Below are 14,142 nucleotides of genomic sequence, written 5' to 3' on the forward strand. Positions count from 1 at the left end.
TCATAAGGGGAGCCTGGGGGTCAAAGTGCCAGGGTTAACCCCTGCAGCACCAGCACAATGCTATCGGGATCCTGCCTGAAAGATGCTGAGGTGCTCCGAGGATTAACCCCTGCAGCACCAGCATGTAGGGAGGTGTCATTCACACCTACCTATAGCCACATGCACACGGTGCAGAATACGTGCGGTTTTACAGCGCAGAGATGACTCAAATCCCATGTACACTTTGCAGATTCTTTTCCGTGCCGAAATTGACCGGCCGCGTGTATTTCAGATGAAGTCCCTCGTGTTTGGGGTTTTTTTCGCTGCAGATTTCGCCCTTTTCAGTGGAAGGGTGAGATCTGCGGCAAAACCGCATCAAATCCGCACAAAAAAAAACGCTGTTAGAGATTGCGGATAGGCTGCAGAAACACAGATAAATCCGCACGTAATTCGTGCAGATCTTATGTGCAGGTCACCTAAAGCACCAGCAACCTCCGGCACTCAGGCTCGGACTGGCCCACAGGGGTGCAGGGGAATCCCCCGGAGGGCCCCTGAGCAAGGTGGGCCCCTAGTCTCCCACCCCCTGCACAAGTGGCACATAACACAGTGCAGTACATACATACACTGCTCAAAAAAATAAAGGGAACACAAAAATAACACATCCTAGATCTGAGTTAATTAAATATTCTTCTGAAATACTTTGTTCTTTACATAGTTGAATGTACTGACAACAAAATCTGACAAAATTAAAAAATGGAAATCAAAATTTTTAACCCATGGAGGTCTGGATTTGGAGTCACACTCAAAATTAAAGTGGAAAAACACACTACAGGCTGATCCAACTTTGATGTAATGTCCTTAAAACAAGTCAAAATGAGGCTCAGTAGTGTGTGTGGCCTCCACGTGCCTGTATGACCTCCCTACAACGCCTGTGCATGCTCCTGATGAGGTGGTGGACGGTCTCCTGAGGGATCTCCTCCCAGACCTGGACTAAAGCATCTGCCAACTCCTGGACAGTCTGTGGTGCAATGTGACGTTGGTGGATAGAGCGAGACATGATGTCCCAGATGTGCTCAATTGGATTCAGGTCTGGGGAACGGGCGGGCCAGTCCATAGCATCAATGCCTTCGTCTTGCAGGAACTGCTGACAGACTCCAGCCACATGAGGTCTAGCATTGTCTTGCATTAGGAGGAACCCAGGGCCAACCGCACCAGCATATGGTCTCACAAGGGGTCTGAAGATCTCATCTCGGTACCTAATGGCAGTCAGGCTACCTCTGGCGAGCACATGGAGGGCTGTGCGGCCCTCCAAAGAAATGCCACCCCACACCATTACTGACCCAATGTCAAACGGGTCATGCTGGAGGATGTTGCAGGCAGCAGAACGTTCTCCACGGCGTCTCCAGACGGTCACGTCTGTCACATGTGCTCAGTGTGAACCTGCTTTTATCTGTGAAGAGCACAGGGCGCCAGTGGCGAATTTGCCAATCTTGGTGTTCTCTGGCAAATGCCAAACGTCCTGCACGGTGTTGGGCTGTAAGCACAACCCCCACCTGTGGACGTCGGGCCCTCATATCACCCTCATGGAGTCTGTTTCTGACCGTTTGAGCAGACACATGCACATTTGTGGCCTGCTGGAGGTCATTTTGCAGGGCTCTGGCAGTGCTCCTCCTGTTCCTCCTTGCACAAAGGCGGAGGTAGCGGTCCTGCTGCTGGGTTGTTGCCCTCCTACAGCCTCCTCCACGTCTCCTGATGTACTGGCCTGTCTCGTGGTAGCGCCTCCATGCTCTGGACACTACGCTGACAGACATAGCAAACCTACTTGCCACAGCTCGCATTGATGTGCCATCCTGGATAAGCTGCACTACCTGAGCCACTAGTGTGGGTTGTAGACTCCGTCTCATGCTACCACTAGATTGAAAGCACCGTCAGCATTCAAAAGTGACCAAAACATCAGCCAGGAAGCATAGGAACTGAGAAGTGGTCTGTGGTCACCACCTGCAGAACCACTCCTTTATTGGGGGTGTCTTGCTAATTGCCTATAATTTCCACCTGTTGTCTATCCCATTTGCACAACAGCATGTGAATTGATTGTCACTCAGTGTTGCTTCCTAAGTGGACAGTTTGATTTCACAGAAGTGTGATTGACTTGGAGTTACATTGTGTTGTTTAAGTGTTCCCTTTATTTTTTTGAGCAGTGTACATTCAATGTACAGCACCTCAACTAGCCTATGTTCATATAGAAAAAACCTGTTAGATTATTTATTATATTTGAATGTATCCGTACAGTGGGCCCCCAAAATAAATGTTACTGGTGGGCCCTAGGTACCCCAGTCCGACACTGCCGACACCCCGACCATTCTGAAACTACAACTCCCAGAATCCTCCTTTCACTTGTATGGAAGTTAGGCTACTTTAACACTTGCGTTGTTAAATCTAGTAGTGAGATCCAGCACAGGATCTCAATAACGTAATTGAACGGATCCGTTCATCAGGATGCATTCGCCCATCAGGATGCATTCGTTCCGTTAGGATGCGGTTGTGTGAAATCAAAATGGGAAAAAACGGATTTGTCACTAAATTTGTCACCGGACACAAAAACGGAAAAAGAACGATCCATCACTGAAAACAATGAAAGTCAGGCCTCATGCACACGACAGTATTTTTTCACGGTCCGCAAAACGGGGTTCCGTGATCCGTTTTTACGTTTTTGTTTCTGTGTGTTTTCCTTGATTTTTGGAGGATCACCAGACACCAAAAAAAATCTAAGTCAAGTTTGCCTTGAAAATGATAGGAAAAAAATGGACACGGATCACGGACGCGGATGACAATCTTGTGTGCCTCCGTGTTTTTTCACGGATCCATTGACTTGAATGGGTCCGCGAACCGTTGTCCATGAAAAAAATAGGACAGGTCCTATTTTTTTGACGGACTGGAAACACGGATCACGGACGCGGATGACAAACGGTGCATTGTCCGAGTTTTCAACGGACCCATTGAAATGGGTCCGCAGAAAATCACGGAACAACGGACACAGAACCCAACAACGGTCGTGTGCATGAGGCCTCAAAGGGTGACGGATCCGTTTTTTTTGGCTCATAAAAAAATAACTGGATCCGTCACCATTGACTTTTTTTTTGTTTTCAGTGATGGATCGTTCTTTTTCCGTTTTTGTGTCCGGTCACAAAACGGAACGCTGCCGGAAAGGGAGACGTCCTGATGCATCCTAAATGGATCTCTCTCCATTCAGAATGCATGAGGACTAAACGGAAGCGTTTTTTCTTGTTATTGAGATCGTCTGCCGGATCTCAATACTAGAAAACAACAAAGCAAGTGTGAAAGTCGCCTTACAAGAAGAGCTGAGTGAGTGTGTATGCTGGGAGTTGTAGTTTCACAGCAGCTGCAATGCCAAAGGTTGCTGATCCTTGGCCTAAGGCCTCATGCACACGGCCGTTGTACAGCCGTTCCATGCATTGGGGACCCAATGCACGGGTAACGTCCGTGTGGCGGCCGGGACGGATCGAGACCCATTCAACTTGAATGGGTCCGTGATCCGTCCGTACCGCAAAAAAAACAGAACATGTTTTATTCTTTTGCGGGACGGAGGCACGGAGTGCTTCCATGGTGTTTCTGTCCGTGCCTCCTCACCGCAAAAAAATAAAACATGTTCTATTTTTTTGCGGTGCGGACGGATCACGGACCCATTCAAGTTGAATGGGTCTCGATCAATCCCGGCCGCCACACGGACGTTGCCCAATGCACGGAACGGCTGTGCAACAGCCGTGTGCATGAGGCCTTAGGCCGTGGGGATTAGTGCCTCCTTTCCGCACCGCAGCTCCGGATTGCGGACCCATTCAAGTGTGCATGAGGCCTAAAGGATACAATCCCTGAGCAGATCTTGCTCACAAAGCTGAGGTGCGATAGATTCATTGCTCTGCACGTCTCACTGCCCCTGCTGCGGAGACATGTCATCCAGAGCACAGGTGAAACTGAAAGTTATGTGATGGTAGTGGCACTGGCTGCTGATCATAGTGGCTTTCCTCACACTGTGCATGCAGTGAAAGGAGGGCGCACCCTTTCTTCTCTTGAGGCACACTCAGATATTGGGGCTCCTGCCTTATGGTAGTCAGGGTGCCCATGATGTTGAGTGTTTGCATGGGTGCAAGGCAGGGCGTGTAAAGTGCACTAGCCGGCGTAGCTGTAGGAGTCAGTAACCAGGTCAGACTTAGCAGAAATAGGAGTTGTAGTACATCCAATTATATTAGACACAGCTCCAATCCAACTATACATAGTGCAATTATCGTAAATAATGATGTATGGATCTTGGCAAGGATGGGGTTATGCCCCTCTTCCTTCTCTCTCTGTCTCAAGTCTCTTCCTGCAGAAACGATGGGCAATTGTACTCCTTCAATGGTGGCTGTAATGTCCACTGATGGATACAGAGTTTTAGTGGTAAGACTTGCCAATTCGTGGCCAGGTGTGAAGGGTGTCTTAACAGTGTCCCTCACTGCAGTAAAGTCTTAATAGCTTTTGGTAGCAGGTTACCTTACTGACTCCAATGCTCGGTCATGCAGATTCTAAATTCTCTAATTCTCTCTTTCGACCTTCTCCTTTTCTCCTTCTGTAGAGTCTCTGTAGATTTCTGGGCCTAAGAGGAGTGAACAAAAGGACTTATCTTCCTCTCCCCGCTAACTCTAGTCTAGATGCTCCCCAAATAACCTGGGGGTGGATCCGGGATCCTCACCCAACCTCCTGCCAATGCCGAGCCAGGGCAGATAACCCTGGCTATGCCATCCATACACGGCTATGGTAGGTACACATTACATGACAATACAATATATTAACCCCTTAACCCCTTAAGGACTCAGCCCTATTTCACCTTAAGGACTTGGCCATTTTTTGCAAATCTGACCAGTGTCACTTTAAGTGCTGATAACTTTAAAACACTTTGACTTACCCAGGCCGTTCTAAGATTGTTTTTTCGTCACATATTGTACTTCATGACACTGCTAAAATTGGGTCAAAAAAGTTATTTTTTTTGCATAAAAAAATACCAGATTTACCAAAAATTTAGAAAAATTTTCAAATTTCAAAGTTTCAGTTTCTCTACTTCTGTAATACATAGTAATACCCCCAAAAATTGTGATGACTTTACATTCCCCATATGTCTACTTCATGTTTGTAGCATTTTGGGAATGATATTTAATTTTTTGGGGATGTTACAAGGCTTAGAAGTTTAGAAGCAAATCTTGGACTTTTTCAGAAATTTACAAAAACCCAATTTTTAGGGACCAGTTCAGGTCTGAAGTCACTTTGCGAGGCTTACATAATAGAAACCGCCCAAAAATGACCCCATTCTATAAACTACACCACTCAAGGTATTCAAAACTGATTTTACAAACTTCGTTAACCCTTTCGGTGTTGCACAAGAGTTATTGGCAAATGGGGATGAAATTTGAGAATTTCATTTCTTTGCCTAATTTTCCATTTTAACCAATTTTTTCCACTAACAAAGCAAGGGTTAACAGCCAAACAAGACTGTATCTTTATTGCCCTGACTCTGCCATTTACAGAAACACCCCATATGTGGCCGTAAACTACTGTACGGGCACACAGTAGGGCGTAGAGGGAAAGGTGCGCCGTATGGTTTTTGGAAGCCAGATTTTGCTGGACTGGTTTTTTGACACCATGTCCCATTTGAAGCCCCCCTGATGCACCCCTAGAGTAGAAACTCCATAAAAGTGACCCCATCTAAGAAACTACACCCTTCAAGGTATTCAAAACTGATTTTACAAACTTTGTTAACCCTTTAGGTGTTGCACAAGATTTAATGGAAATTAGATATACAATTTCAAAATTACACTTTTTTGGCAGATTTTCCATTTTAATATTTTTTTTCCAGTTACAAAGCAAGGGTTAACAGCCAAACAAAACTCATTATTTATGGCCCTGATTCTGTAGTTTACAGAAACACCCCATATGTGGTCGTAAACCGCTGTACGGGCACGCGGCAGGGTGCAGAAGGAAAGGAATGCCATATGGTTTTTGGAAGGCAGATTTTGCTGGACTGTTTTTTTTTACACCATGTCCCATTTGAAGCCCCCCTGATGCACCCCTAGAGTAGAAACTCCAAAAAAGTGACCCCATTTTAGAAACTACGGGATAGGGTGGCAGTTTTGTTGGTACTAGTTTAGGGTACATATGATTTTTGGTTGCTCTATATTATACTTTTTTGTGCGGCAAGGTAACAAGAAATAGATTTTTTGGCACGTTTTTTTTGGTGTTATTTACAACATTCATTTGACAGGTTAGATCATGTGGTAATTTTATAGAGCAGGTTGTCACGGACGCGGCGATACCTAATATGTATACAATTTTTTTTATTTATGTAAGTTTTACACAATGATTTAATTTTTAAAATCAAAAAAATGTTTTAGTGTCTCCATAGTCTAAGAGCCATAGTTTTTTCAGTTTTTGGGAGATTATCTTAAGTAGGGTCTCATTTTTTGCAGGATGAGATGACGGTTTGATTGGCACTATTTTTGGGTGCATATAACTTTTTTATCGCTTGCTAATACACTTTTTGTGATGTAAGATGACAAAAAATGGCTTTTTTTACACCATTTTTATTTTAATTTTTTTACGATGGTCACCTGAGGGGTTAGGTCATGTGATATTTCTATATAGCTGGTCGATACGGACGCGGCGATACCTAATATGTATACTTTTTATTTATTTATTTAAGTTTTACACAATGATTTCATTTTTGAAACAAAAAAAATCATGTTTTAGTGTTTCCATAGTCTGAGAGCCATAGTTTTTTCAGTTTTTGGGCGATTATCTTGGGTAGGGTATGATTTTTGCGGGATGAGATGACGGTTTGATTGGTACTATTTTGGAGTACATGCGACTTTTTTGATCACTTTTATTACCTTTTTTGGGATGTAAGGTGGGCAAAATTTCAATTTCCTAATAGTTTTTATTTTTTTATTTTTATGGCGTTCACCGTGCGGGGAAAGTAACATGATCGTTTTATAGATCAGGTCGTTACGGACGCGGCGATACCAAACATGTGTAGGGAATTTTATTTTTTTCATTTTTAATCAGTGATAAATGTGTTTTTTAATTTTTACTTTTTTTCACTTTTTTTTTTACCTAGACCCACTTGGTTCTTGAAGATCCAGTGGGTCTGATGTCTGTATAATACAGTACAGTACACTATATAGTGTTTTGTACTGTATTTTACTTACACTTAGTGTTGAGCGAACTTCTGTTTTAATTTTGGCGTCTAAAGTTCGGCTTCCGGTTAGCGAAGAATCCCGATATGGATTCCGAATTCCGTTGTGGTCCGTGGTAGCGGAATCAATAATGGCCGATTATTGATTCCGCTACCACGGACCACAACGGAATTCGGAATCCATATCGGGATTCTCCGCTAACCGGAAGCCGAACTTTAGACGCCGAACTTAAAACAGAAGTTCGCTCAACACTACTTACACTTTGTCTGAACAGATCTCTGCCTTTAGCACAGATCTGTTCAGCACCATGGACAGCAGGATGCCTGAGACGGCGTCCTGTTGCCATGGGAACCTTCCCCGTCTGCTCAGTAGTGGTCAGAACTTCGCAGACGGGGAAGGGTAACGACGGGGCTGTCGGGGGGCTGTCTGGGAGATCTCTCCCTCTCCATCGGGGGGCTGCAAAGGCACTGCAGCCCCCCGATGGGAGAGGGAGCTCCCTCTTACTGTTAACTTTTTCCATACAGCAGTCCGTACGGACCACGGTATGGAAAGGGTTAAACGGCTGACATCTGCACAGATGTCAGCCGTTTATACCAGGGTGTCAGCAATGTGTTGACACCCTGGTATACCCGCTGGCCATCAAAAAAATTTCAAGAGGAGGCGGGCGGAGGATCGCGATCCCGCCTCCCGCACCGCCCACAACTCCCCCCCCCCCCTGCACCACCCGCCGGCAAAAAATCATGCAGGGGTGCAGGGGGGGGTAGAAAATCTATATTTGAGGGACACTAAAGTTTCTGATCCCCGCAGTCAGGGACCGCGGGGATCAGAAACTGCAGAAAGCGCAGCAAATCGCAGGTCTGAATTGACCTGCGGTTTGCGGCGATCGCCGATAGGGAGGGTCGCATGACCCCCCCTGGCGTTGTGACAGGATGCCGGCTGAATGATTTCCCATTAACCCCCGCGGCGCCGGAATCTTCATTTAAAGTTAGGACGTACCGGTACGTCCTGAGTCCTTAAGGACTCGGGAAATAGGGCGTACTGGTACGCCCTGCATCCTTAAGGGGTTAAGGACCCCCGCCGTACATGTACGGCGCTGGTGGACGTCACTTAAAGGGAAACTGTCATGTTTTCATAAAAAAATCAATTTTAGCATATGTTACTGCTGCAGCAGCATTATGCATAAAGCAATCTTTAGTTTCTTCACATACCACTGTTTTCTTTGAGTTATTCCCTTAGTTACAGCTGTTTAAAAATTTACAATATGAGGACCTTCTCAAGATGGCTCCTCTGCCAGTTCTCTGAGGCCAAAACTGCTTTCCCTCACTTCCCCTACACACTTGCTGTAGCCAGCAGCTCCTTGCTAGCCAATCAGATTGGATTCCTGAGAGACACACCTCCTCACTCTGAAGCCTAATGCGGGCAGGCAGTGTGAAGGACCGCCCCTCTGTCTTCTGTTTATACTAAAAGGAAGACAGACAAGCCATAGCAAAGGTCTTTTAAGGGAGCAGTGGAAAGGGACAGAGGACATTAATGACAGCTGTTATTATAAGGTAATTACAGATCTTTTGACAACCATTGACAGACTAACTCAGGTATACATGCCTAGCTCTAATAAACTAGCAAATAAAAAAAATATGACAGTTACCCTTTAAGGACCAGTACCGTACATGTACAGCGGGCTGATCTGGCGGGTGCAGGAGCTGCGCCCACCTAATCAGCTGCACGGACCCGGCAGTCACTGACAACCGGGCCCCTAATGCATATGCCGGCATCGGTGAAAACATAGATGCCAGTGTATTAACCATCCGCATCTCTATCGGGTCCCCGTGCTGCAGTGGCAGGGACCCGATGGCAGAGAAGGCAAGCCTGATGCCTATTATTGGGATTTGCCTTCTACGGAAGCCTGTGAGATCTAGCTCTTAGCATACAAGCTGACATGCAATGTATTACAATACGGGATGTATTGTAATACATTGCAGAGGGGATCAGACCCCAGAAGTTGAAGTCCCAGAGTGGGCCAAAAATAAATAAATGTTGCCCCGTCTGTAACAACCTGCTGTATAAAAATATCACATGAACTAACCCCTCAGATGAACACCGTAAAAAATACAAATAAAAACTATTTTAAAAAAGCCATTTTTGCTACCTTACCTCACAAAAAGTGTAATACCAAGCAATCAAAAAGTCATATGCCCCCCAAAATAGTACCAATCAAACCATCTCATAATGAAATAAATCAGACCCTACCTAAGACAGTTGCCCAAAAAATAAAAAATAAACTATGGCTTTCAGTATAGGGAGACACAAAAAAATTTTTTTTTTCAAAAATACTTTATTATGTAAAACTGAAACAAAACCCAAAAAGTTTATTTGATATTTGATATTGTCGTGTCCGTAACATCCTGCTCTATAAAAATAGCACATGATCTAACCTGTCAGATGAACACAGTATAAAACAAAAAATAAAAACGGTGCCAAAACAGCTATTTTTTGTTACCTAACTTCACAAAAAGTGTAATATAGCAATCAAAAATCATATGTACCCTAAAATAGTAACAACAAAACTGCCACCTTATCCCGTAGTTTCCAAAATCGGGTCACTTTTTTGGAGTTTCTACTCTAGGGATGCATCAGGGAGTCTTCAAATGTGACATAGCAACTTAAAATGATCCCAGTGAAATCTGCCCTCCAAAACCATATGGCATTCCTTTCCTTCTGCGCCCTACCGCGTGACTGTACAGCAGTTTACGATCACAAATGGGGTGTTTTTGTAAACTACAGAATCAGAGTAATAAATTTTGAGTTTTGTTTGGCTGTTAACCCTTGCTTTGTTAACGGGAAAAAAATGGTTTAAAATGAAAAATCTGCCAAAAAAGTGAAATTCTGAAATTTCATTATCATTTTCCTTGAATTCTTGTGGAATAACTAAAGGGTTAACAAAGTTTGTAAAATCAGTTTTGAATACCTTGAGGGGTGTAGTTTCTAAAATGGGGCCATTTATGGTTGGTTTTTTATTATGTTAGCCCCCCAAAGTGACTTCAGAGCTGAATTGGTCCTTAAAATTGGGTTTTGGAAATTTTCTAAAAAATTTGAAGATTTGCTTCTAAACTTCTAAAGGTACTTTCACACTAGCGTTATTCTTTTCCGGCATTAAGTTTCATCCTAGGGGATCAATACCGGAATAGAACTGATCAGTTTTATCCTAATGCATTCTGAATGGAGAGCAATCCGTTCAGGATGCATCAGGATGTCTTCAGTTCAGTCTTCTTGCCTTTTCAGGATGGTATGCGGTTTTATCTCCGTCCAAAATTCCAGAACACTTACCGGAATGCTGGATCCAGCATTTTTTCCCATTGAGATGCATTAATGCCGGATCCGAGCCCAAGTGTTCCGTCAAAACGGATCCGGCACTGCGGTCTGCGCATGCTCAGACCGCAAAAAATGTGAAAAAAGAAATGCCGGATCTGTTTTTCCAGATGACACTGGAGAAACGGATCCGGCATTTCAATGGATTTGTCATACGGATCAGGATCCTCTTCCGTCTGACAAATGCCATCAGTTTGCATACGTTTTGACGGATCCGGCAGGCAGTTTACGGCGACGGAATAGCCTGCAGGAGTCCTCTGCCGCAAGTGTAAAAGTACCCTAAGCCTTCTAACGTCCCAAAAAAAGAAAATTTCATTTACAAAATTATCCAAACATGGGAAATGTAAAGTAATAACTATTTTAGGAGGTATCACTATCTGTTTTAAAAGCAGAGAAATTGCTAATTTTTCCAAATTCTTGGTAAATTTGGTATTTTTTTTATGAATAAAAATGAAATATTTTGACTCAAATTTACCACTGTCATAAAGTACAATATGTGACAAGAAAACAATCTCAGAATGGCTTGGATTCTGTGGGCCTTTTAGGGTGAGTTAGGCTTAGGTTCCTGCATATGAACAGTCCTACCATTGGGGTCTGTTCATTCTGTTAGCAGTCAGAGCTCAGGTTGGGATTTATTAGGTGATGACCTTCCCCCTTTCACTAGTTTGCAGGCCTGGTACCGTCTACCTCTCTTTTGTGTTTGGTGTGTAGTTCCCCTACCACACCACGCCGTGACATTATCAACCGCCAAAACCACCATTTTGTTTGTGTCAGTGTGGCGATGGATCCAATCTCTGCACTATTCGGACAACAGGGGTTGTCTTTGGAGGTAGCTGACCTCTGCAAAACTGTCTTGCAGATCCGGAGACCTCAGGCGGCTGGTTCTGACAGTGGGAATCAGTCCGTCCCTGAACCTAAGGTTGCTCTCCCGGACAGATTTTCCGGGGGGCAGTGACAATTTCATGCTGTTCAAGGAATCACGCAAATTATATTTTAAGCTACGTATTTATTCTTCTGGTGATGAGAGTCAAAGAGTGGGTATAATCATGTCATTGCTTAAAGGCATGGGCTTTTTCTTTGCTGACCGGATCGCAGTCCCTCTGGTTGGTAGGTGAGTTTTTCGGAGCTCTAGGTCTGATCTACAACATCCCGGATCGGATTTCCCTGGCGGAGACCAATTTGTGTGCTTTACACCAGGGAAAGCGGTCTGTGGAGATCTATTGCTCTGAATTTAGGAGATGGGCTACGGATACGGAGTGGAATGATCCAGCTCTCTGTAATCAATTTTGTCAGGGCTTATCCGAGAGTTTGTTAGATGCGTTGGCCTTTCACGAAAATCCGGAGTTGTTAAAGGTGGCTATGTCACTTGCTGTACATATCGATAGACGTCTGAGAGAGAGATCAAAGGTCTCTCACTCTCAGGATGCACTATTCTATGAGGTGGCGGCTTCCTCTGATACTTTGGGTGAAGAGACACTTGAATGTATGTCTGGTGATGAGCCCATGCAGTTGGGGGGAGCTACCACTAGACCAGTGGGAAAGAATGTTGGTCATAAGGAAGGAGCCTGTTTTTTCTGTGGTAAAAGGGACATTTTGTTAATGTATTTCCCTACGTTCAGCGTCAAGGTGATTAAGAGTTGTTTGGAAAGGGGAAAACATATAAAGAAGTGCAGAAAATTATAGGCTGCTCAGCTAAAATGATTGCAAATGCTTTAAAATGGCAACCAAAACATGAAAGACGTGGAAGAAAGCGAAAAACTACCATTCAAATGGATAGAAGAATAGCCAAAATGGCAAGGACTCAGCCAACAATCAGCTCCAGGAAGATCAAAAAAGGTATAAAGGTACCTGTGAGCAGGGGCGTCGTTAGGTCAAAACATTCGGGGCTGGAGCCCCGAATGTTTTTTCCAGTGCCCCGAATGTTTATGCTGGCCGGGAAGAGCTATGCTCACCTCTTACTTCCTGGTCCTCGGCGCTCCACTGTGAAGGCTGCACAGCAGACTATACAAGAGGATTACCGAGTGGTGAAGAGCAGCAGCATCCGGAGCAGGAACTGTAAGTGTTTTTTTATTTTATTTTATTTAGGGGCTGATGGAGGCACTGGGGGATGAAGAGGGGCACTAGGGGCTGAAAAGAGGCTTCTGGGGGGCTGATATGGGGCATTGGGGGGCTGATATGGGGCACTGGGGGGCTGATGTGAGGCACTTGGGGGCTGAAGAGGGGCATTGGGGCTGATGTGAGGCACTGGGGGGGCTGATGTGAGGCACTGGGGGGGCTGAAGAGGGGCATTGGGGGCTGATGTGAGGAACTGGGGGGCTGAAGAGGGCTGCTGGGGGGCTGAAGAGGAGCACTGGGGGCAGATATGAGGCAATGGGGGGATGAAGAGGGGCATTGAGGGCTGATGTGAGGCACTGGGGGTTTAAGAGAGGCTGCTGGGGGCTGATATGAGGCACTGGGGACTGATATGAGACACTGGGGGACTGATATGAGACACTGGGGGGCTGATATGAGGCACTGGGGGGCTGATATGAGGCATTAGGGGCCTGAAGAGGGACACTGGGGGCTGATATGAGGCACTAGGGGGCTGATATGAGACACTGTGAGGCTGATATGAGGCACTGGGGACTGATATGAGGCACTGGGGGCTTAAGAGGGACACTGGGGGCTGATATGAGGCACTAGGGGGCTGATATGAGGCTGCTGGGGGGCTGTTATGAGGCTGCTGGGGGACTGATATGAGGCACTGGGGACTGATATGAGGCACTGGGGGCTTAAGAGGGACACTGGGGGGCTGATATGAGGCACTAGGGGGCTGATATGAGGCACTGGGGGGGCTGTTATGAGGCTGCTGGGGGGCTGATATGAGGCACTGGGACCTTATATGAGGCACTGGGGGGCTGAAGATGGACACTGGGGGGCTGAAGAGGGGCACTGGGGGGCTAAAGAGGGGCACAAGGGGCAGATATGAGGCACTGGGGCTCTTATCTGAGGTCTGATTGGGGGTCATTCACATTGGGGTCTGATCTGAGGTCTTATTGGGGTCTTATTAACATTGGGGGTCTTATTGGGGCTGTCAGCTGAGGTCTAATTAACAGTGGGGGTCTGATTGGTGGTCTGACCTCGGGTGTAATGAAAAATATTTTTTTCTTATTGTCCCCCTCTAAAACCTAGGTGCATCTTATGGGCCAGAGCGTCTTATAGGGCGAAAAATACGGGTACGTTTGAAAATGAGTTCAAAACTTCTGTCACTTCGGTCTGAAAATCTGAACTCATGCCCGCGCAGCCTGCAAGTAGCGGGACAAGTACAAGGGGGGTTGATGGGTTACAACTTCTGTGATTAGTTTATAGTTGGGGGGTTTGCTTCATTTTAAATTAGGCTGACCATAGGTTAGGATGATCTGTGGGGTTGCCCAGACGGCTAGGCCCTTCACTGTAGTTATTAACCCCTTTCAGCAGTCCCCCATTCACTGAAGGGGTGACTGCTGAAAGGGGTTAATAACTACTGTGAAGGCCCCTGATGCCGATGAGGGCGTGGCTTCGTGAGGTGGGGATGTGGCTT

This window comes from Bufo bufo, chromosome 3, assembly GCF_905171765.1.
Source record: "Bufo bufo chromosome 3, aBufBuf1.1, whole genome shotgun sequence".
In the NCBI taxonomy this organism is placed as follows: Eukaryota; Metazoa; Chordata; class Amphibia; order Anura; family Bufonidae; genus Bufo; species Bufo bufo.